Source organism: Rana temporaria, chromosome 4 (assembly GCF_905171775.1).
Source record: "Rana temporaria chromosome 4, aRanTem1.1, whole genome shotgun sequence".
NCBI lineage: Eukaryota > Metazoa > Chordata > Amphibia > Anura > Ranidae > Rana > Rana temporaria.
In genome coordinates this window covers 179,541,025-179,564,044 of record NC_053492.1, presented here as the reverse complement: position 1 = coordinate 179,564,044, position 23,020 = coordinate 179,541,025, and the positions used below count along the sequence as shown (strand labels likewise).

Sequence of the window (23,020 nt, the reverse complement as noted above, 5' to 3'; positions counted from 1 at the left end):
GATACTTGGTGTCTTACACTTCACAAACCTAAAAGTGCAGAGCCACATAGCACACATCTAGAAAACATAGCATATGGCTGGCAGACCAGCAGCTGTTACAACAAAAGGGTTGTCAAGCAGAAGGGAAAAACTATAGGTAACATACCTGTAATGCTGATCTAAGAAATATCTGTGATAAAAGGGACAAAAATACTGCGTAAACCTAGGGAAAATTCTAAATCTGGACACGTACTGTAAATTAGGGCTCATATAAAGGTGTGAAAGTTTCAACACAAGTGTCTCACTGTACGTTTTGTATGCTATATGCTGTGTAATATGTTCTAACAATATAGGATAAATTCTTAACCACGGACAAGCCACTAAAATTAGCACCACAACATTAGCACCACTGCTGGAACCACAGGGACACGTTTGTTATTTCAGGACATCAGCTCCATATGCGAGTGTCCTGCTTTGGAAACGTTATGTCCCTGAGTGTTCTACGTCTTTACAAGACCATTTTTTCTGGTCCTTAACCACTTAAGCCCCGGACCAATATGCAGCCTAAAGACCCAAGGTGTTTTTACAGTTCGGGACTGCGTCGCTTTAACAGACAATTGCGCGGTCATGCGACGTGGCTCCCAAACAAAATTGGCGTCCTTTTTCCCCCCACAAATAGAGCTTTATTTTGGTGGTATTTGATCACATCTGCGGTTTTTAGTTTTTGCGCTATAAACAAAAATAGAGCGACAATTTTGAAAAAAATGCAATATTTTTTACTTTTTGCTGTAATAAATATCCCCCAAAAACATATATAAAAACATTTTTTTTCCTCAGTTTAGGCCGATACGTATTCTTCTACCTATTTTTAGTAAAAAAAATCGCAATAAGCGTTTATCGATTGGTTTGCGCAAAATTTATAGCGTTTACAAAATAGGGGATAGTTTTATTGCATTTTTATAAATTTTTTTTTTTTTACTACTAATGGCAATTTTTTTCGTGACTGCGACATTATGGCAGACACTTCGGACAATTTTGATACATTTTTGGGACCATTGTCATTTTCACAGCAAAAAATGCATTTAAATTGCATTCTTTATTGTGAAAATGACAGTTGCAGTTTGGGAGTTAACCACAGGTGGCGCTGTAGGAGTTAGGGTGCACCTAGTATGTGTTTACAACTGTAGGGGGGTGTGGCTGTAGGAATGACGTAATCGATCGTGTCTTCCCTATAAAGGGAATGACGCGATCGATGCGCCGCCATAGTGAAGCACGGGGAAGCCGTGTTTACATACGGCTCTCCCCGTTCTTCAGCTCCGGGGAGTGATCGCGACGGAGCGGCTATAAACAAATAGCCGCGCCGTGGTCCCGGATCGCTCCCCGAGCGGACCCGACCTCCGCATGTAGCGGGGGGGGGGGTCCCGATCGGACCCCCCACCCGCTAATAGGCAAGGACGTACATGTACGCCCATGTGCCTGTACGTGCCATATTGTGGACGTATATGTACATGCGGGGGTCGGGAACTGGTTAAAGGGTCACTAAAGGAAAAAAAAACTTTGCCTAAAATTAATGTCTGCAAGGTAGACAGACAGAATAGTGTAATGATTCTGTTAAAAAACGAGTAAATACCTATTAAATTCCTTCATTTATATCACCTCCGGCGTTCTAGTTTCTGTTCTCTCATTCACTTCCTGGTTTGTATCGCTCGTTCATGCAAGAACTACATTTCCCAGTATGAATTGTGTCACGCCCAGTAATTCACACCTCCTTGAAGTCTCTAACACGTAGAGAGCGTCCTGTCGCACAGATGTAGTTCCCAGGAGGTGGTGAGCACGTTACTGACCACCGCAGTAAAGCCTCCCATCACGGTGGTCAGTAAAATCAGACAAGCAGGAAGTGAACAGAACAGAGAAGAAATAGAGCGACTTCTGAGCAAAAACAATCAATGAGGAAGTGAAAAGAGGAATGTCTGCAGGTAAAGGATGCTTATTATGAAAAAAAAAAAATTTCCTTTACAACCCCTTTAACCACTTGCTGACTGCCTAATGTACATTTACGTCGGCAAAATAGCACAGGCAGGCAAAGCAATGTAACTGCCTAACGTGCGCCTCAATGTCCGCCGGTATCCCGTGATTGTGTCATGGAGCGGCAGAATGGCAAGATGCGTATGTAAACAAGGCATTTCCTTGTTCTGCCTAGTGACAGGACAGTGATCTACTGCTCCCTGTCATTGGGAGCAGTGATCACTGTCATGTCACTTGTAGCCCAGCCCCCACACAGTTAGAATCACTCCCTTGGACACACTTAACCCCTTCCTCGCCCCCTAGTGGTTAACCAGTGTAATTTACACAGTAATCAGTGCATTTTTATTACTCGTTGTGTAGCGCCTGGCTACTTTTATAGCAGGTGCTGTTGTAAATTTAGAAGAGGGTCAGAGAGTTAATTGACCAGGTTTATTTGGATACATTTAAGGCCTCTGTTCCAGCTCTGGCTGTACTTTGTGCCTATGCTACTGTCTGGGGACTTCAGTTAGTGGGCAGCAGTAGAATCAAGGTCGTGTGGATACTTCTCCTCGGCAGCCAATCAGGAGGGTTGATCACCTCGCTGTGCATGCTGGGGAGGGGTATTTAGGGGGCAGATGCCATTGGTTCAGGTGGTCGCCGCCCTGCCGCCTTCCACCTGGGCAGTCGTCCCACCACGCCCGTATGTGGCCCTCCTGGCTGGGGTGTGTATGTGTGTTGCAGTGTTCCTGGCTCCAGGACCACGTTGGTCTGGAGCATTAATCTACCTCGTAGACTCAGTAGGCAGACTGAGTCTACAAATTTGCAAGTGGTTCCAGGCACGGACTGGCCATTGGGACTACCCAGAGTTTTTCCGGTGGGCCGATGGCTCAGTGGGCTGGTCAGGTGCAGTCCTCGAGCCGCTCTTCTCTGACAGTGAGTAATCGCGATTTCACTCCTGTCAAGAGAAGCAGCAGCCGTCACTTGCTAGAGTGAGTATTAGCATTTCTGCTCCCTCCCGCCCTATAGGGGGAGATAGACAGCCGGCAGACTCTCCTTCCTATCTCCCCTTATCACTCTGATGCAAGGGGGGCTCTCTAATGCAATGGGGGACACGCTAATGTAAGGGGGGACACTCTAATGCAAAGGGGGCTCTCTGGTACAAGGGGGGACACTGATGCAAGGGGGGACACTCTAATGCAAGGGGGGCACTCTGATGCATGGGGGAACACTCTGATGTAAGGGGAGACACTCTAATGCAAAGGGGGCTCTCTGGTACAAAGGGGGACACTGATGCAAGGGGGGACACTCTAATGCAAGGGGGGCACTCTGATGCAAGGGGGGCACTCTGATGCAAGGGGGAACACTCTGATGTAAGGGGGGGACACTCTAATGCAAAGGGGGCTCTCTGGTACAAGGGGGGACACTGATGCAAGGGGGGACACTCTGATGCAAGGGGGAACACTCTGATGTAAGGGGGGACACTCTAATGCAAAGGGGGCTCTCTGATGCAAGGGGGGGACACTCTGATGCAAGGGGGGCACTCTGATGTAAGGTAGACTCTCTGATGCAAGTGGGGACACTGAAGGGGAACACTAATGCAAGGGGGATCTCTGATGCAAGGGGGACTCTGATGCAAGAAAAACTCTGATGGGGGGTACTCTGATACAAGGGTGGCTCTGATGCAAGGGGGACTCTCTGATGCAAGGGGGGCTCTGATGGGGGACACTGATGTAAGGGGGACTCTGATGCAAGGGGGACACTTAAAATGAAAGTGGGCTGGTCTGGATGAAGTCCAGGGCCAAATTTCTGTCCCAGTCCAGACCTGGACCTATACATATTTTTTTTTACTTTCCAACTATATACACTCTGATTAAACCAAGAGTCCTTTGGTAAAATCAATTGGCCAGAAGTGAAGATCTAGTGATCCTCTCGCCCGTTTGCTGGAACACTGTTGACCAAGAGATTCCAAGCCTGCCCACCACGACAAGGTAGACTCTTCTAGGGCAGGACCTACACTAACTACACTAAGCTACCCTACTGGATGCTAGTCATCCTTTTTCTAATGTTGGATGTATGTTTGTAGTAGGCCTCATCCTATAATCTGTGTGTGCGATCTACTCTCTCCTAATTTGGTTGTCTGTCTGTGTGCATCTATCTAAAGCATGGAGCGGTCAGTTTAAGTACATCTGGACATCGTCTGCTAGTGTAGGTTAGTGCATGCCAGTGATTGTATGTTGACCAGTGTGTTAGTAAATAAATGTTAGTCCTGTTTTTACCTGGGCATGTAGCCCAACTTATCTGCAAGGCACCCCATTTTCCCTGGACCCTCTTGGTGGTAGATGAGTGCATATAGGCCAGGGGGTAGTACCATTATGCTGGGCGTGGGGGAGTGTGGACAGATGAAACTTGGGGGGAAGTTCCACTGGCCACACTCACCCTATACTCAGAGTGGTAGCGTCCCCTCTTGGTGGTAGATGAGTGCATATAGGTAAGGGCAGGTGGTATTACCAGTATGCTGGGCATGGGGGAGTGAGGGCAGATGAAACTTGGGGGGAAGTTCCACTGGCCACACTCACCCCACACCCAGGGTGGTAGCGTCCCCTCTTGGGGGTAGATGAGTGCATATATGTGGGGCCAGGGGGTAGTACCATTACGCTGGGCGTGGGGGAGTGTGGACAGATGAAACTTGGGGGGAAGTTCCACTGGCCACACTCACCCTATACTCGGGGTGGTAGCGTCCCCTCTTGGTGGTAGATGAGTGCATATAGGTAAGGGCAGGTGGTATTACCAGTATGCTGGGCATGGGGGAGTGTGGACAGATGAAACTTGGGGGGAAGTTCCACTGGCCACACTCACCCTATACTCGGGGTGGTAGCGTCCCCTCTTGGTGGTAGATGAGTGCATATAGGTAAGGGCAGGTGGTATTACCAGTATGCTGGGCGTGGGGGAGTGAGGGCAGATGAAACTTGGGGGGAAGTTCCACTGGCCACACTCACCCCACACCCAGGGTGGTAGCGTCCCCTCTTGGGGGTAGATGAGTGCATATAGGTGGGGCCAGGGGGCAGTACCATTACGCTGGGCGTGGGGGAGTGTGGACAGATGAAACTTGGGGGGAAGTTCCACTGGCCACACTCACCCCACACCCAGGGTGGTAGCGTCCCCTCTTGGGGGTAGATGAGTGCATATATGTGGGGCCAGGGGGTAGTACCATTACGCTGGGCATGGGGGAGTGTGGACAGATGAAACTCGGGGGGAAGTTCCACTGGCCACACTCACCCTATACTCGGGGTGGTAGCATCCCCTCTTGGTGGTAGATGAGTGCATATAGGTAAGGGCAGGTGGTATTACCAGTATGCTGGGCATGGGGGAGTGAGGGCAGATGAAACTTGGGGGGAAGTTCCACTGGCCACACTCACCCTATACTCAGGGTGGTAGCGTCCCCTCTTGGGGGTAGATGAGTGCATATAGGTGGGGCCAGGGGGCAGTACCATTACGCTGGGCGTGGGGGAGTGTGGACAGATGAAACTTGGGGGGAAGTTCCACTGGCCACACTCACCCTATACACGGGGTGGTAGCGTCCCCTCTTGGTGGTAGATGAGTGCATATAGGTAAGGGCAGGTGGTATTACCAGTATGCTGGGCATGGGGGAGTGAGGGCAGATGAAACTTGGGGGGAGGTTCCACTGGCCACACTCACTCTATACTCGGGGTGGTAGCGTCCCCTCTTGGTGGTAAATGAGTGCATATAGGTAAGGGCAGGTGGTATTACCAGTATGCTGGGCGTGGGGGAGTGAGGGCAGATGAAACTTGGGGGGAAGTTCCACTGGCCACACTCACCCCACACCCAGGGTGGTAGCGTCCCCTCTTGGGGGTAGATGAGTGCATATAGGTAAGGGCAGGTGGTATTACCAGTATGCTGGGCATGGGGGAGTGAGGGCAGATGAAACTTGGGGGGAAGTTCCACTGGCCACACTCACCCCACACCCAGGGTGGTAGCGTCCCCTCTTGGGGGTAGATGAGTGCATATATGTGGGGCCAGGGGGTAGTACCATTACGCTGGGCATGGGGGAGTGTGGACAGATGAAACTTGGGGGGAAGTTCCACTGGCCACACTCACCCTATACTCGGGGTGGTAGCGTCCCCTCTTGGTGGTAGATGAGTGCATATAGGTAAGGGCAGGTGGTATTACCAGTATGCTGGGCATGGGGGAGTGTGGACAGATGAAACTTGGGGGGAAGTTCCACTGGCCACACTCACCCTATACTCGGGGTGGTAGCGTCCCCTCTTGGTGGTAGATGAGTGCATATAGGTAAGGGCAGGTGGTATTACCAGTATGCTGGGCGTGGGGGAGTGAGGGCAGATGAAACTTGGGGGGAAGTTCCACTGGCCACACTCACCCCACACCCAGGGTGGTAGCGTCCCCTCTTGGGGGTAGATGAGTGCATATAGGTGGGGCCAGGGGGCAGTACCATTACGCTGGGCGTGGGGGAGTGTGGACAGATGAAACTTGGGGGGGAAGTTCCACCGGCCACACTCACCCTATACTTGGGGTGGTAGCGTCCCCTCTTGGTGGTAGATGAGTGCATATAGGTAAGGGCAGGTGGTATTACCAGTATGCTGGGCGTGGGGGAGTGAGGGCAGATGAAACTTGGGGGGAAGTTCCACTGGCCACACTCACCCCACACCCAGGGTGGTAGCGTCCCCTCTTGGGGGTAGATGAGTGCATATATGTGGGGCCAGGGGGTAGTACCATTACGCTGGGCATGGGGGAGTGTGGACAGATGAAACTCGGGGGGAAGTTCCACTGGCCACACTCACCCTATACTCAGGGTGGTAGCATCCCCTCTTGGTGGTAGATGAGTGCATATAGGTAAGGGCAGGTGGTATTACCAGTATGCTGGGCATGGGGGAGTGAGGGCAGATGAAACTTGGGGGGAAGTTCCACTGGCCACACTCACCCTATACTCAGGGTGGTAGCGTCCCCTCTTGGGGGTAGATGAGTGCATATAGGTGGGGCCAGGGGGCAGTACCATTACGCTGGGCGTGGGGGAGTGTGGACAGATGAAACTTGGGGGGAAGTTCCACTGGCCACACTCACCCTATACTCGGGGTGGTAGCGTCCCCTCTTGGTGGTAGATGAGTGCATATAGGTAAGGGCAGGTGGTATTACCAGTATGCTGGGCATGGGGGAGTGAGGGCAGATGAAACTTGGGGGGAGGTTCCACTGGCCACACTCACTCTATACTCGGGGTGGTAGCGTCCCCTCTTGGTGGTAAATGAGTGCATATAGGTAAGGGCAGGTGGTATTACCAGTATGCTGGGCGTGGGGGAGTGAGGGCAGATGAAACTTGGGGGGAAGTTCCACTGGCCACACTCACCCCACACCCAGGGTGGTAGCGTCCCCTCTTGGGGGTAGATGAGTGCATATATGTGGGGCCAGGGGGTAGTACCATTACGCTGGGCGTGGGGGAGTGTGGACAGATGAAACTTGGGGGGGAAGTTCCACTGGCCACACTCACCCTATACTTGGGGTGGTAGCGTCCCCTCTTGGTGGTAGATGAGTGCATATAGGTAAGGGCAGGTGGTATTACCAGTATGCTGGGCGTGGGGGAGTGAGGGCAGATGAAACTTGGGGGGAAGTTCCACTGGCCACACTCACCCCACACCCAGGGTGGTAGCGTCCCCTCTTGGGGGTAGATGAGTGCATATATGTGGGGCCAGGGGGTAGTACCATTACGCTGGGCGTGGGGGAGTGTGGACAGATGAAACTTGGGGGGAAGTTCCACTGGCCACACTCACCCTATACTCGGGGTGGTAGCGTCCCCTCTTGGTGGTAGATGAGTGCATATAGGTAAGGGCAGGTGGTATTACCAGTATGCTGGGCATGGGGGAGTGAGGGCAGATGAAACTTGGGGGGAAGTTCCACTGGCCACACTCACCCTATACCCAGGGTGGTAGCGTCCCCTCTTGGGGGTAGATGAGTGCATATAGGTGGGGCCAGGGGGCAGTACCATTACGCTGGGCGTGGGGGAGTGTGGACAGATGAAACTTGGGGGGAAGTTCCACTAGCCACACTTACCCTATACTCGGGGTGGTAGCGTCCCCTCTTGGTGGTAGATGAGTGCATATAGGTGAGGGCAGGTGGTATTACCAGTATGCTGGGCGTGGGGGTGTGAGGGCAGATGAAACTTGGGGGGAAGCTCCACTGGCCACACTCACCCCATACCCAGGGTGGTAGCGTCCCCTCTTGGTGGTAGATGAGTGGGTGTATTGGGTTATGAGGCAGTTGATCCAGAGGAAGGCGAAAAACCCCAGTAAAGCATGATCAATGTGCTCCAGCTGGGGAAAAAATTCCTTCCTGATCCCCCGAGAGGCAATCGAATATTTCCTGGATCAGCCCTGTGTGTGGGGGAGGGCGGGCAATTCGAGCCCCACTCTCGGTGGTAAGTGAGTGGAGTTGTGGGTGTCGGTGTGTGGAGAGCTGGGGAGGAGGGACAATCCCCCCACACAGACCTCCAGAGGGAGGAGCCATTGTCCAGACTACAGGTGGGTCATGACGTGTCTGTGTAATCTGCCGCCTCTGCTCAGGCTCTGAGGAACTACAACTCCCAGCAATCTCCCAAAATACATTCTGCTGAGCAAAGGGTAAACAAAAGATTAAGTGTGGTTTTAGTAGTGCAGTTGTCCACAGGAGGATAGCACTGGTCCAGGCAGGGACTTGTCCAGGCAACAGGCAGGAATACTGTCTATAGTCAGTACAGGCAGGAGGCAGGGATACTGTCCATATACAGTCCAGGGTCGGTGCAGGCAGAGATTGTCAGCGGTGCCAAAATATTGATCCTGGTAGTAGGCAGGAACATAGTCTATGTGGTGTGGTCAGTTCATGCAACAGGCATAGGCATGATGGCTTAGGTCCTATAGGCAGCAGGCCGAAGTAGGGCCTTGTTCAGGACAGAATGGGGACAGGGGTAGAGGCTTCTCCCACCCAAATCTCTTTGAAGCCTCCGAGTCTCCAGACCCTAATGTAGGAATGAGAAAACAAAAAAAAATGTTTTTCTTCATCCAGAAAAACAATTCTGGAGCCCCTCACATATATGAAACCCCTGTGTTATGAATCCCACTAGTCCAGTGGCAGGGTACAAGATCAGTCCAAGAGGCAGGCAAAAAGCATGGTCAAACAGTCCAGGGTCAGTTCCAGATCAGGCAGAGGTATGTACAGAATCGATAGGCAGAATCGTGGTCGAATAACAAGCCAGGGTCAGTGCACTATACAGTTCAATATAAGAAAAGCACACGAATATAAGAAAAACACACGAATATAAAAAAAGCATACGAATATAAGAAAAGCACACGAATATAAGAAAAGCACACGAATATAAGAAAAGCACACGAATATAAGAAAAGAACACGAATATAAGAAAAGCACACGAATATAAGAAAAGCACACGAATAAAAACTGGCCCATGAGCGCCCAGGTGGAATGGGCGTGCACTAAACAAAGGCAATTGGGAAAAACTGGACATTTGGCTCTATGATGTTGTCATAAGCCTCCTCATAATACATGGGCCAGGGTGTAAGTCCATTGTCCTGTCTCTCTGATGGTAGAAAGACGTCACATAAGTATTGCTGCCCCTCTGGCTCTATGACGTTGTTATGAGCCTCTTCAGGGTACATTGGCCAGGGTGTGAAGAGATTCTCCTGATGGGCTGCTGATGGGAAAAAGCCATGTGGCTGCTGAATCTGACTAACGCTCTTGTAGCCAAAGTCGTAGATATAATTCTGCTCCTCTGGCTCTATGACGTTGTTATGAGCCTCTTCATAATCCATTGGACAGGGTGTGAAGAGATTCTCCGGTCTGACTGCTGGTGGTGGCTGAAAAAAGACCATTTGCTCTGCCAATTGTTGAAGAGCCTTGTTATAATGGTTTTCCATTGGAATCTGTACTGGTCCATGGTTGCTCAGTGGTAATAGTGGAGACCAGTCAATTGGTTCCACCTTCTGACACTCACTTTCGTCACTACAGTCAGTGAAATGAAGCTTCTCCTGTGGCTCTTCCAGTTTATGAGCCTCCTGGTTCTTTGGCGATGATGGAGGAGGTGAAAATAAGTCCATTGGTGACATCATCAAACTGTCGCTCATGTATGAAAAGCCTTTGAAATACTCCTGCTCCTTTGGTGATATTGGAGCCTCCCTCCCCAGGTTTTTGATAAATTCATTCAATGGCATGCTGTTATCTGATGGTTCCTCCCAAATCTAGAAAGAAAAAAGACATTCATCACTGTTTCTAATTGATACAGAGAATGGTAACAAAGTATGGTAAATCCCACCCCCGAGGTGCAGCAGATTTCACCAAGCAGGCTCCTTCCACCCTAGCTCCCTCTAGTGGTCAGATGACATACACAACAATCATCTCCAATACTAAACAGAAATCATTCAGACCAGGCCGTATGATTGTGTAGAGATCACAAATTCATAGACGGGTCGGAAAAGTCTGTTAAAACAAATGTCTTAGATGGTAAGGAGCCTGCTGCTTAAAATCTCTCCTCCCCTCCAATGTGTTTGGACTCTTTTATCTGTATACTTACTGGTTTGGATTCAGATGGCATGCATGACTTTCTTCCCTCTAACTCTGCCCAGTCGATGGTCTTGAAGAACGCATGGCTCCTGATGTCACTGACTAGATGGTTTCGGCCCTCTTGTTCTTTCCACAGAAGCTGTAATGAAGAATGAAATATATAAGAATGAAATATAATGAGACGCTGAATAACCAATAACAATATCTGAGCAAAAGAGAAGCTGAGGCTCTCTGTAACTTACCCTAACTAAGAGGTTATGGAGGTCAGGGTCCACACTCTCCACACAATCCGGCTCCTTTTCAATAATTTTGTTCTTTACTTGTTTCCAGTTATCCTTGCTGGTGATGAAGGGATGTTTGTCAAACGCCATCTCGTATACTATTACTCCAAGGGAGAAATAGTCAACCATGCTGAAATAATACATATTTTGCAAGACCTGTAGCAACATAAGAGAAAGAGGGATGAGCACATTGTCAGACCAGGCAGAGGACAGAGATGACAATATATTTATTTATTTATTATAATGATTAACCTACGCAGTCTTACCCGAAGGCCTCGATGCACAAAATAAAAGATTCTTACCTCTGGAGCCATGTAGATTGGTGTCCCCGTACGTCCGTTAATTCTCTTAGACTCGGTGACTCCCTTCGCCGACAATCCAAAATCCGCTATTCTAGCGTGGCCGGCGTTGTCTAAGAGAATGTTTTCTGGCTTCAGATCTCTGTGAATGATCTCTTTGGCGTGCAGGAATTGCAGGCCGCAAATAATTTCAGCTGTTAGGTTTCTGATGGAGAAAGAAATACATGGATTAGCATCAAAAATCATCAAAGACCAGTTACTGGTAAAGATAAAGTGACTTCTCCCTATAGTACATAGGGGTATAGATGAACGGGATCAGCTGGAGGGGCCTGGATAGGTCCTTGGTGGTCAGCCCCCCCTGTCTCCAAAGTGACGCCGACATCAAACTTACCTTAAGGTGTCCAGAGGAAGTGGAGCTAAATATCTTATCAGGTCAGAGAGATCTCCATCACTCAGATACTCCATTACAAAGGCCAGATGATTCTGTGAAAATAAGAAAAAACAGGTTACGTTATAGACATTGAAGTTTTCACTTTGTGAACGAATATGTGTAGAGTGCAGTACAGGAAAGAGAAGAAGTAATTGGGAGATTAAAAGACTTACCTTTGTTTGGAAAGATCCATATATATGGGTGATAAATGGGCACTCTCTGCCTTCTTCCAGAATGCGTCTTTCAGTGAGTGCCAGGTGGGGTCCAGATCTCAGGAGTTTTCGCTTTGAGACAAACTTCACCGCCAGCTTTTGGTCAGTGGCTGGATGGGTGGCCAACACCACTTTCCCAAAGCTCCCCTCTCCAAGTACCTTGTGGAAGGTGAAGTTTTCCACATATAGTTTCCTGATGCTGCTGGATGGGACCAGTTCAGAGGTCTTCTTGTTCAGGGTGGTGATGGGTGGAGATGGATTCTGCCCAGGCATTTTGGCTCCAACATATGAAGGGACCAGAGGTGATGGCTCACTCTGTTTGCAGTTTGGAGGTTGTTGGCGCTTTATGAAGTAGGCAACGGCTGCCCAAAAATTTTCTTCAACCTCACCATTAGGAGGAGTGAGGGGATTTTGCTGGTTCTCCTTAACTGTATCCAGTTTAATCTCACTGATGGATGGAGCCTGTGGGTTTTCACCCTCCACGATCTCTGAAGTCATGATACTTTGCTGGTCCTCCATTGCTATGTCCAGTTTGGTTATACTCCCACTGGTGGTAGCAGCCAATGGAGTTTTCTCACTGTCCTTTGCGGATGGGATGACTGGACATTGATGGTCTTCCATAGTCAGAGATACTATGGTTGCCTCATCCTCATCCTCACTGGTGGATGGAACCAGTGCAGTTTGATCACCCTCAATGGTAGATGGGGTGACTGCACTTTCTTGTTCCTCCACAGTCATAGCCGGTGTTGTTGGCTCCCTGTCACTGGTGGATGGAACCAGTGCAGTTTGTTCACCCTCAATGGTAGATGGGGTGACTGCACTTTCTTGTTCCTCCACAGTCATAGCCGGTGTTGTTGGCTCCCTGTCACTGGTGGATGGAACCAGTGCAGTATTCTCACCCTCAATGGTAGATGAGGTGACTGCACTTTCTTGTTCCTCCACAGTCATAGCCGGTGTTGTTGGCTCTCCATCACTGGTGGATGACACCAGTGCAGTATTCTCACCCTCAATGGTAGATGAGGTGACTGTACTTTCTTGTTCCTCCACAGTCATAGCCAGTGTTATTGGCTCTCCATCACTGGTGGATGAAACCAGTGCAGTTTGTTCACCCTCAATGGTAGATGAGGTGACTGTACTTTGATGGTCCTCTACAGTCATAGCCGGTGTTGTTGGCTCTCCATCACTGGTGGATGGAACCAGTTGGTTGTTCTCCCCCTCCTGGGTGGAGATGGTGACACTGGGAGATGATGTATAATATTCTCCTGGAGAGAGAAAAAAAAATTATTTTTCTGTTTAATAATATACAATTCTGAGGACATTAAAATATATTTTCTTATTGTGCATTTATAACTTCTATATATACATGGACAATATTGTCATTGTCCTAACTGCAACCCCCCCCCCCCCCCCACATGGCTTTCTGTGCCAGAACAAGGGTACCGTAAACTGCTTTAAAAAGCCCCCATATTGTCCCTAACAGCTATTCACCCCCCAAATATACAGATTTCCACCGAGAGATAAAAATCCTAGTGTGATATCTCACTGTGCTGATATCTCGGTGCCAAAGAGCACTGATCTGCTAAGGGGGGGGGGGGGGGCATATTGATTAATTATATATGCAGGCTGTGCTGCTTGTCCTGTAATGTTCCTTCCTCTCAATTCAATTTCATCATTCTGCTAAATCCTAAATAATAATGATCCCAGTATTCTTTATTATGTTATGCAGCAAGGGTGCATATACAGTATGTATATGTGTGTGTATATATATATATATATATATATATATATATATATATATATATATATATATATATATATATATATATATATATATATATATTTAATTGATATATATTTAATTGATATATATTTAATTGATATATATTTAATTGATATATATATGTGCCACTACAGAATATATATATATATATATATATATATATATATATATATATATATATACATATATACACTGTAAAGGCATATTCAGTGCGTATATAAAATATAGAGATAGATATAGGTGATTATATATATATATATATATATATATATATATATATATATATATATATATATACTGTATGGGCCAGATTCACGAAGCAGATACGACGGTGTATCTCAGATACACCATCGTATCTCAGCTTTTTTCAGGTCCTATCTATGCGCCTGATTCATAGAACCAGTTACGCATAGATAGGGCTGAGATCCGACAGTGTTACACTGTGTTACACTGTCGGATTTTTTTTTTGAATTAAAAATGGCGCCGGGGGCGTTCCCGCTGATTTACACTGAATAATATGTAAATCAGCGAGATACGCGAAATTCACGACCGTACGCGGACCCGACGCAGTGTTCTTACGTCGTTTCCGTAGCGCGGTACCCGTCGTATACTTACCCCTGCTAAAAGCAGGGGTAAGTATTGTTAAGTATAGCCGTCGTTCCCGCGTCGAGTTTGAAATTTCCTACGTCGTTTGCGTACGCCGATTCACGAACACGCGCGTCGCAAGTCTAGCTCCCGTCGCAACCACTGACGTCCTATTGACGTCAGTGGGAGCAATGCACGCCGGGAAATTCCCCGGACGACGCATGCGTATTTAAATCGGCGCGGGAGCGCGCCTGATTTAAATATGACACTCCCCTAGCCGCGGAATTTGAATTCCGCTGGGGGATTTAGGATCCGCCGTCGCAAGTTTGGAGGTAAGTGGTTTGTGAATTAGCCACTTGCCTCCTAAACTTGCGGGAGCGGATCTTAATTCACGTAGAACGAGCGGATCTATTAGATCCGCTGCGCTACGTGAATCTGGCCCTATATGTTTAGATCTCGCCCTTGCTGCATAACTAATGTTAATACAAAGTAAATACACAATACTGGGATCATTATTATTTAGCAGAATGATGATGGGAATGATTATATATACCATATATTCTCAAATATAAGCCGAGGCACCTAATTTTACCACAACTGGGAAAACTTATTGACTCAAGTATAAGCCTAGGGTGTCCATCTGCATGCCTCACTGTGTCCATGCCTCACTGTGCCTCACTTTGCCTCACTGTGTTCATGCCTCACTGTGCCCATGACTAGACTGACGTTTAACATTGGAGTCTATGGAAGGGGTTCCCAGCTTTGAAAAATAGGTGCTCCCCAGCCGTAGGTCCCCCAGACAACAAACTTTGCGCACTTGTAGAGCAGAAATGGGTCTACATGTGTGCCAAGTTCCGGGTCCAGGTAACTCATGACCGTCTGGTACCGGGTCCCCAAATTTATCGGAGAAATTACCGTTTAACATGGGAGTCTATGGAAGGGGTGCCTGGCTTTGAAAAATCGGTGCTCCCCGACTGTAAGTCCCCCAGACAACAAACTTTGCACGCTTGTAGAGGAAGAGCTACATGTGTGCCAAGATTGGGGTCCAGGAGACCTACGGCCGGCCCAGGTCCCCAAAGTCCGGGAGATCTGGCGCAAAAAGGTGACTTGAGTATAAGCCTATGGGGCATTTTCAGCACATAAAATGTGCTGAAAACCTCGGCTTACAGGAGTATATACGGTGTGTGTGTATATATATATATATATATATATATATATATATATATATATATATACACTTTGCTTTTAGATTTATAATAAAACTAGTGATTGGACACAAGTGATTGTCAGTTACATCAGGCAGCCAATGAGATGTGGGCATTCCTCCCACACACCTGATTCATGTCTCCTGCTGGCCAACTGCCATCTGAAGGAGGGAGCTGAGATTACATTTGAATAATAAAAAATGTTTCCCAGCATAGAATTCTCTCCAGATTATTCCATTATCATTGGATGAAATCATTACATACCTCCTGCGTGTCTCCGTCTGGGTTTTAGGTGAATACAGGGGCAGATGTTGTTTAGAACTGCCCTGAACCCCCGCCTGATACCCTTACACACCCTCCTACTAGGGGCTTTGGGCTGTGCGGGGGGCTGGTTCTCCGATGTTATGGGTGAAACCTTTCTTGAGGTCATCATTGGGTCTCCTTTGATGATAAACAGAAGATCCGCTGACTTTGTCGCACTTCTCTCGCTATGAAAACGCGCTATTATAAAATAATAAGCAACGTGTCTCAGAGCAGCAGAACTCGCTTCCTTTCCCTACAAGAGAAATTCTGTGAGTGAGAAAAGATCCTGCTAGCTCTGCCGGAGCTGCTTATATAAGGAGAGGCTCCTCCCCCTATTGTGACATCATAAAGTCACAAGAGCTTTTTTTTTTTTTCTAACTGACAAAAAAATTCAAACTGGTAAACAAGTTAACCCTTCGCTGCCCAGGGACAATTTGACATTTCTCACACACTTGATAAAATAAACATGTTTTTTAGCTAAAAAAAAGGTTTATAATAATAATTATTATAATATTTTTTATAAAATTTAAGAGATGCATAAATAGATACCAAAAAAGTTACATTTTAATGTTTTTTTTATTTATTTTTTTATAACTGAAAAAATGTACATATATGGTCATATGAGCTTTTTGTTTTTCCTTTCTAACTGCCAAAAGATTCAAACTGGTAAACAAGTTAACCCTTCGCTGCCCAGGGACAATTTGACATTTCTCACACACTTGTTAAAACAAGAGCTAGAAAAAAGGCTTATAATAATAATTATTATAATAATTTTTATAAAATATAAAACATGGAGGTTGAAGATACCCAAAAAGTTAATATTAATATATTTTTTTATTTATTATTTTTTTAACTGAAAAAATGTACATATATGTTCATGTCACATGAGATTTTTTTTTCTCTAACTGCCAAAAGATTCAAATTGGTAAACAAGTTAACCCTTCGCTGCCCAGGAAAAAATGTACAGTTTTTGATGGTGCAGTTTTTGATGGGTCGATTTTGATGAGGCAGTTTTGATGGGGCAATTTTTGATGGGGCAATTTTTGATGGAGCAGTTTTGATGGAGCAGTTTTGATGGAGCAGTTTTGATGGAGCAGTTTTGATGGAGCAGTTTTGATGGTGCAGTTTTGATGGGGCAGTTTTAATGGGGGCAGTTTTGATGGGGCAATTGGATGGGGCAATTTAAATCTTGCTGTTTTTGATGGGGCAGTTTTTGATGGAGCGGTTTCGGCGGCTCTCCCTATCAGGGGGGCCTGTGCTGATAATCAGCACATTGATTATCAGCACAGCCCCTTCAAATGGCAGTGCCCCAAATAATAAACTCTGCAAGTGCCAATCCCTGCCCACCACAGTGCCAATCCCTGCCCACCATAGTGCCAATCACTGCCCAGCAGTTACACCTGTCAGTACCTTATCAGTTCAAATGGCAGTCCCCCATATAATAAACTCTGCAAGTGCCAATCACTGCCCACCACAGTGCCAATCACTGCCCACCACAGTGCCAATCACTGCCCACCACAGTGCCAATCACTGCCCACCACAGTGCCAATAACTGCCCACCACATTGCCAATCACTGCCCACCATAGTGCCAATCACTGCCCAGCAGTAACACCTGTCAGTACCTTATCAGTTCTGCCCATCAGTGCCGCCTGTCAGTGCCCATTACAGCCGCCTGTCAGTGCCCATCAGTGCCACCTGTCAGTGCCCATCACAGCCGCCTGTCAGTGTCCATCAGTGCAGCATATCAGTGCAGCCTATTGGTGCCCATCAATTCTACATATCAGTGCCAACTCATCAGTGCCCATCAGTGCCAACTCATCAGTGCCCGTCAGTGAAGGGGAAAACAACATTTTATGACAGAAATAAAAAAAAAATCCAAAATGTGGGTCTTTTTTTAGTTTGTTTAGAAATAAATAAAAAACGCAGAGCTGATCAAATATCACCAAAAGAAATCTCTATTTGTGGGTAGAAAATGATAAAAATGTAGTTTGGGTACAGCGTTGGATGACCGCGCAATTGTCATTCAAAGTACGACAGCGCTGAAATCTGAAAATTGGCCTGGGCAGGAAGGGATGAAAGTGCTGTTATTGAAGGGGTTAAATGTTAAAATAAAAAATAAAAATTCCCTAGAAAATGATTATAATGCCCAAACATGAGATATTCTGAAAGCAGAAACCCTGGAGAATAAATTGGTTGTTTATGAAATCTGTGTGTTGCACGATATGCGCACAGCCATTTATTAAATGCATTTTAGATCCACAAACACCATATAATACCTATAAGTTTGTATGATATAAAACATGAGGGTGAGATGAGGAAATAGAAACCCAATAAGTCAAGATCCAAGAATTGTGCACGTCTGAGAAACTATTTATTTTTCATTTATTCCATTTAAATATATTTTTGTACACTTTTTAATTATTATAATTTCTTTATTCAACTTTATTGATATAACAAAAAATAGGTTTTGATCAGAGATTCACTTTATTGATTACAGGTGCATCTCATAAAATTAGAATATCACCAAAACGTTTATTTATTTTAGTAATTCAATACAAAAAGTGAAACTCACATATTTTATAGAGATGCGTTGCACACGGAGTGATATACAGTGAGGGAAAAAGTATTTGACCCCCTGCTGATTTTGTACGTTTGCCCGCTGACAAAGAAAAGATCTGTCTATAATTTTATTGGTCGGTTTATTTTATCAGTGACAGACAGAATAACAACAAAAATATCCACGCATTTGAAAAAACGGATTTGCATTTTAATGGGTGAAATAAGTATTTGATCCCCTATCAATCAGCAATATTTCTGTCTCTCAGGTGTCTTCTATACAGGTAACAAGCTGAGATTAGGAGCACTTCCTTTAGGAGAGTTCTCATAATATCAGCTTGTTACCTGTATAAAAGACACCTGTCCACAGAAGCATCCAATCAGATTCCAATCTCTCCACCATGGCCAAGACCAAAGATCTGTCCAAGGATGTCAGAGACAAGATTGTAGACCTACACAAGGCTGGAATGGGCTACAAGACCATCGCCAAGCAGCTTGGTGAGAGGGTGACAACAGTTGGTGGGATTATTCACAAATGGAGGAAACACAAAATAACTGTCACTCTCCATCGGTCTGGGGCTCCATACAAGATCTCACCTCGTGGAGTTTCAATGATCAGGAGAACGGTGAGGAATCCGCCCAGAACTACACGGGAGAATCTTGTCAATGATCTCAGCTGGGACCAGAGTCACCAAGAAAACAATTGGTAACACAATACACCAGGAAGGACTGAAATCCTGCAGCCCCCGCAAGGTCCCCCTGTTTAGGAAATCACATGTACAGCCCGTCTGAAGTCTTCTAATGAGCATCTGAATGATTCAGAGGAGAACTGGGGGAAAGTGTTGTGGTCAGATGAGACCAAAATCAAGCTCTTTGGTATCAACTCAACTCGCCGTGTTTGGAGGAGGAGGAATGCTACCCCAAGAACACCATCCCCCACCGTCATACATGAACACCATCCCCTACCGTCATACATGAACACCATCCCCCACCGTCATACATGAACACCATCCCCCACCATCATACATGAACACCACCCCCCACCGTCATACATGGAGAACACCATCCCCACCGTCATACATGAACACCATCCCCACCGTCATACATGAACACCATCCCCACCGTCATACATGGAGAACACCATCCCCATCGTCATACATGAACACCATCCCCAACTGTCCTACATGGAGAACACCATCCACACTGTCCTACATTGAGAACACCATCCCCACCGTCCTACATGGAGAACACCATCCCCCACCGTCATACATGGAGAACACCATCATACAGGAACACCATCCCCCACCGTCATACATGAACACTATCCCCCACCGCCATACATGAACACCATCCCCCACCGTCATACATGGAGAACACCATCCCCCACCGTCATACATGGAGAACACCATCATACAGGAACACCATCCCCCACCGTCATACATGAACACTATCCCCCACCGCCATACATGAACACCATCCCACACCGTCATACATGGAGGAGGAAACATTATGCTTTGGGGTGTTTTCAGGACAGGACAATTTCATCGCATCAAAGGGACAATGGACGGGGCCATGTGCCATCAAATCTTGGGTGAGAACCTCCTTCCCTCAGCCAGGGCATTGAAAATGGGTCATGGGTGGGTCTTCCACCATGACAATGACCCAAAACACACGGCCAAGGCAACAAAGGCGTGGCTCAAGAAGTCTCCAGACCTTAATCCCATAGAAAATATGTGGAGGGAGCTGAAGGTTCGAGTTACCAAACGTCAGCCTGGAAACCTTAATGACTTGGAGAGGATCTGAAAAAGAGGACAAAATCCCTCCTGAGATGTGTGAGAAGCTGGAGGCCAACTACAAGAAACGTTTGACCTCTGTGATTGCCAACAAGGGTTTTGCCAAGTAAAGCAAGTAAAGCAAATCAATTTATAACTTTTTTTAAATGCTTTTTCCTGGATATGTTTGTGGTTATTCTGTCTCTCACTGGTAAAATAAACCGACCAATAAAATGATAGACTGATCATTTCTTTGTCAGCGGGGCAAACGTACCAAATCAGCAGGGGGGCAAATACTTTTTTCCTTCCCTCACTGTATTTCAAGGATTTCTTTCTTTTAATTTGAATGATTATGGCTTACAGCGAGTGAAAACTCAAAATTAAGTATCTCGGAAATTTTGAATATTACATAAGACCAATAAAAAAATTGGATTTTAGTGTCAGTTTTTTATCACATTTTTTTATTTTATTTTTTTACAATGTTTTTAGGAGCCCCGTTGGGGGACTTTGGTGGGATATCGGGGCTCTAAACAGACCTCTGATGTTTCACCTTTGAGACAGAGAAAGAAGATTGAGGACACGCCCTCCTCTCCATCTCTGCACCTCAACTGCACAGAATGAATGGAGCGGAATAATCTCTGCACAGAGCTTCCTGTCCATTCGTAAAATGAAGCATAGTAATCAGTTAACTACACTTTAGTTATGAATGATCAGAGTCAGTGATCGGTGTTATTTCAGACAAGAAGGGGCTGGTAAATGACATATTTATTGGCCCCTTCTCTGCTCTCCATCCTTACCCATCCCCCACAGCAGCCGGCAGGAGAGGGAAGGGAAGAACCCAGCAGCGCTGCAGGTGAGGGGGGGAGGAGGACAGCACAAGGACAAGAGAAGACTGGGTGGACCTGAGAGGAGTGGGGGGTCAGATAGAGGAACTGATGCCCTCCATGTTCCTCCTGCAGCCCCTGAATGCCTGTGGGGGAGAGAGAGAAGGAGAAGCTGGCATTCAGTGGCTGCAGGAGCAACATGGAGAACATCGGTTCCAGGTGTAGAGGGGAGTCGCAAGGGACCTTTGGAGTATTGGGCCGCTCCTGCTTCCTTGTATTCTGTGACACAGAGTCACTATGGCCTGTGAGTAGGCACTGCTGTGTCACACATTTCACAGAGCCCTGCCTTCTGATCTACAGGGGTGCTGAGAGGAGGTGGAGTCAGTGTAGGGATCACTGCTTGTGGGCAGCAGGGTACCATGGGATATGTAGTCCTTAGAAATGAGAAGTAGCTGAGAAGCATGCAGTGAGTCCAGGAAGTTGTACCAATTGTACCAATGATGGGGCACTATTTCCCCAACTGATACCAATAATGGGGCACTATTCCTCCCACTGATACCAATGATTGGGCACTATTCCTCCCACTGATACCAATGATGGGGCACGATTCCTCCCACTGATTCCAATGATGGGGCACTATTCCTCCCAATGATGGGGCACGATTTCTTCCACTGATACCAATGATGGGGCATTATTCCTCTCACAAGCCCCACTTCCCCCAACTCTGGGTTGTTACAGGGAGGGTTATTCTTGGGGCTATAGGGAGGGATAGTATTGGGGTTACAGGGGGCGAATGGCTAGTATTAGAGAGAGCTGTTGAGCTATATAGTAAACAGCTGGCTTTTTTTGTATCCAAGTTGCTAAGGATAGCCTAGAAAATACCTAAAAAGGAGCCAAGTGCTCCACCTACTGGCTGAAAATAAGAATAAAAAACAATCATATTCTTCTGCAAAAAAATATATTATTCAAAAGGGCTTAACAAAATACATACAAACATACAACATATTCCTTTTGGTTTAAATTTTATTCCATCAGCATTTAATTTGTAGAGCAGATTTCTCTGTCCTGGGGATACAAAGCAGTTATTAGCCATCTTGGCAATTACGTTGGCCGGGAATCGAACCCGGGTCAGCTGCTGGATAAGCAGCTATGCTCACCACTGCACCACCAACCCAAGAAATGTCTTTGGAGCGTGGGAGGAAAACCCCCTGCCTAAATATTGTACTTACCTGAGCTCGCTCTTGATCCAGCGCTGTGCCTAAGAGCAGTAGCTCTCTCTCTCCTCACTGGACAGAAAGGCAGCAGTGGGAGCCAGTCACAGCCAGTGAGCAGGGGGCGGGGCCAAGCTGTGCTCTGTGCTTCAATGGACCGCATAGCAAGCGGTTTGCTATGGGGTACACTCGACAAGGGGGAGGAGCCAGGAGCGCTGGCAGGCAACCCAAGAAGACAGCAGGGGGCGGGGCCAAGCTGTGCTCTGTGATTCAATGGACCGCATAGCAAGCGGTTTGCTATGGGGTACACTCGACAAGGGGGAGGAGCCAGGAGCGCTGGCAGGCAACCCAAGAAGAGGCTGCTCTATGCAAAACTATTATAGAGAGCAGGCAAGTATAACATGTTTGTAAACCTAATTTATTTTTTATTTTTAAATAACAATCACTTAAAGTGGAACTTTATCCAAACGTTCCGCTTTTCTACCTCCTCCCCCTTTTCTACCTTCATACAGTTTTTGATTTGTTTTTTGTCGGGGAAGCGGGTAACTGATTTGACAGGTACCCGCTCCCACTTCTGGTCAGATCACTGCAACATATCCACCAGAAGTTCTCCTTTCCCTCCTCCCCGCAGCTTTCTGGAACCTGTGACCATCCACAAAGTGCAGCACGGCTCAGCACGGCATGCTCAGTAAATTTGTAAAGAATCGCGGCTGACTGCCAACATGTCGGCACCGGGGGACCGAAGATAAGTGAAGAAGTGGCTCGGGAGAGGGTGGTGCTGGATCCCACTGCTGCGGTGATGGTGCACTTTATCTCCTAATACCAATCATGGGGCACTATTCCTCCCACACGCCCCCTTCTCACTAGAGCCCCCCTATCCCCAAACTCTGGGTTCAGTTACGGAGGGTTACTCTTGGGGATATAGGGAGGGTTAGTATTGGGGTTACAGGGAGGGTTATTCTTGGGACTATAGGGAGGGTTAGTATTGGGGTTACATGGAGAGT

General features: G+C 46.9%; 1 non-coding gene across 1 annotated transcript; it reads right to left on the bottom strand.

Moving 5' to 3' along the window:
• Nucleotides 1-21,907: 21,907 nt before the first annotated feature.
• Nucleotides 21,908-21,979, bottom strand: TRNAD-AUC. The gene has a single exon. It is a non-coding gene; the product is annotated as a tRNA-Asp (tRNA).
• Nucleotides 21,980-23,020: the final 1,041 nt, after the last annotated feature.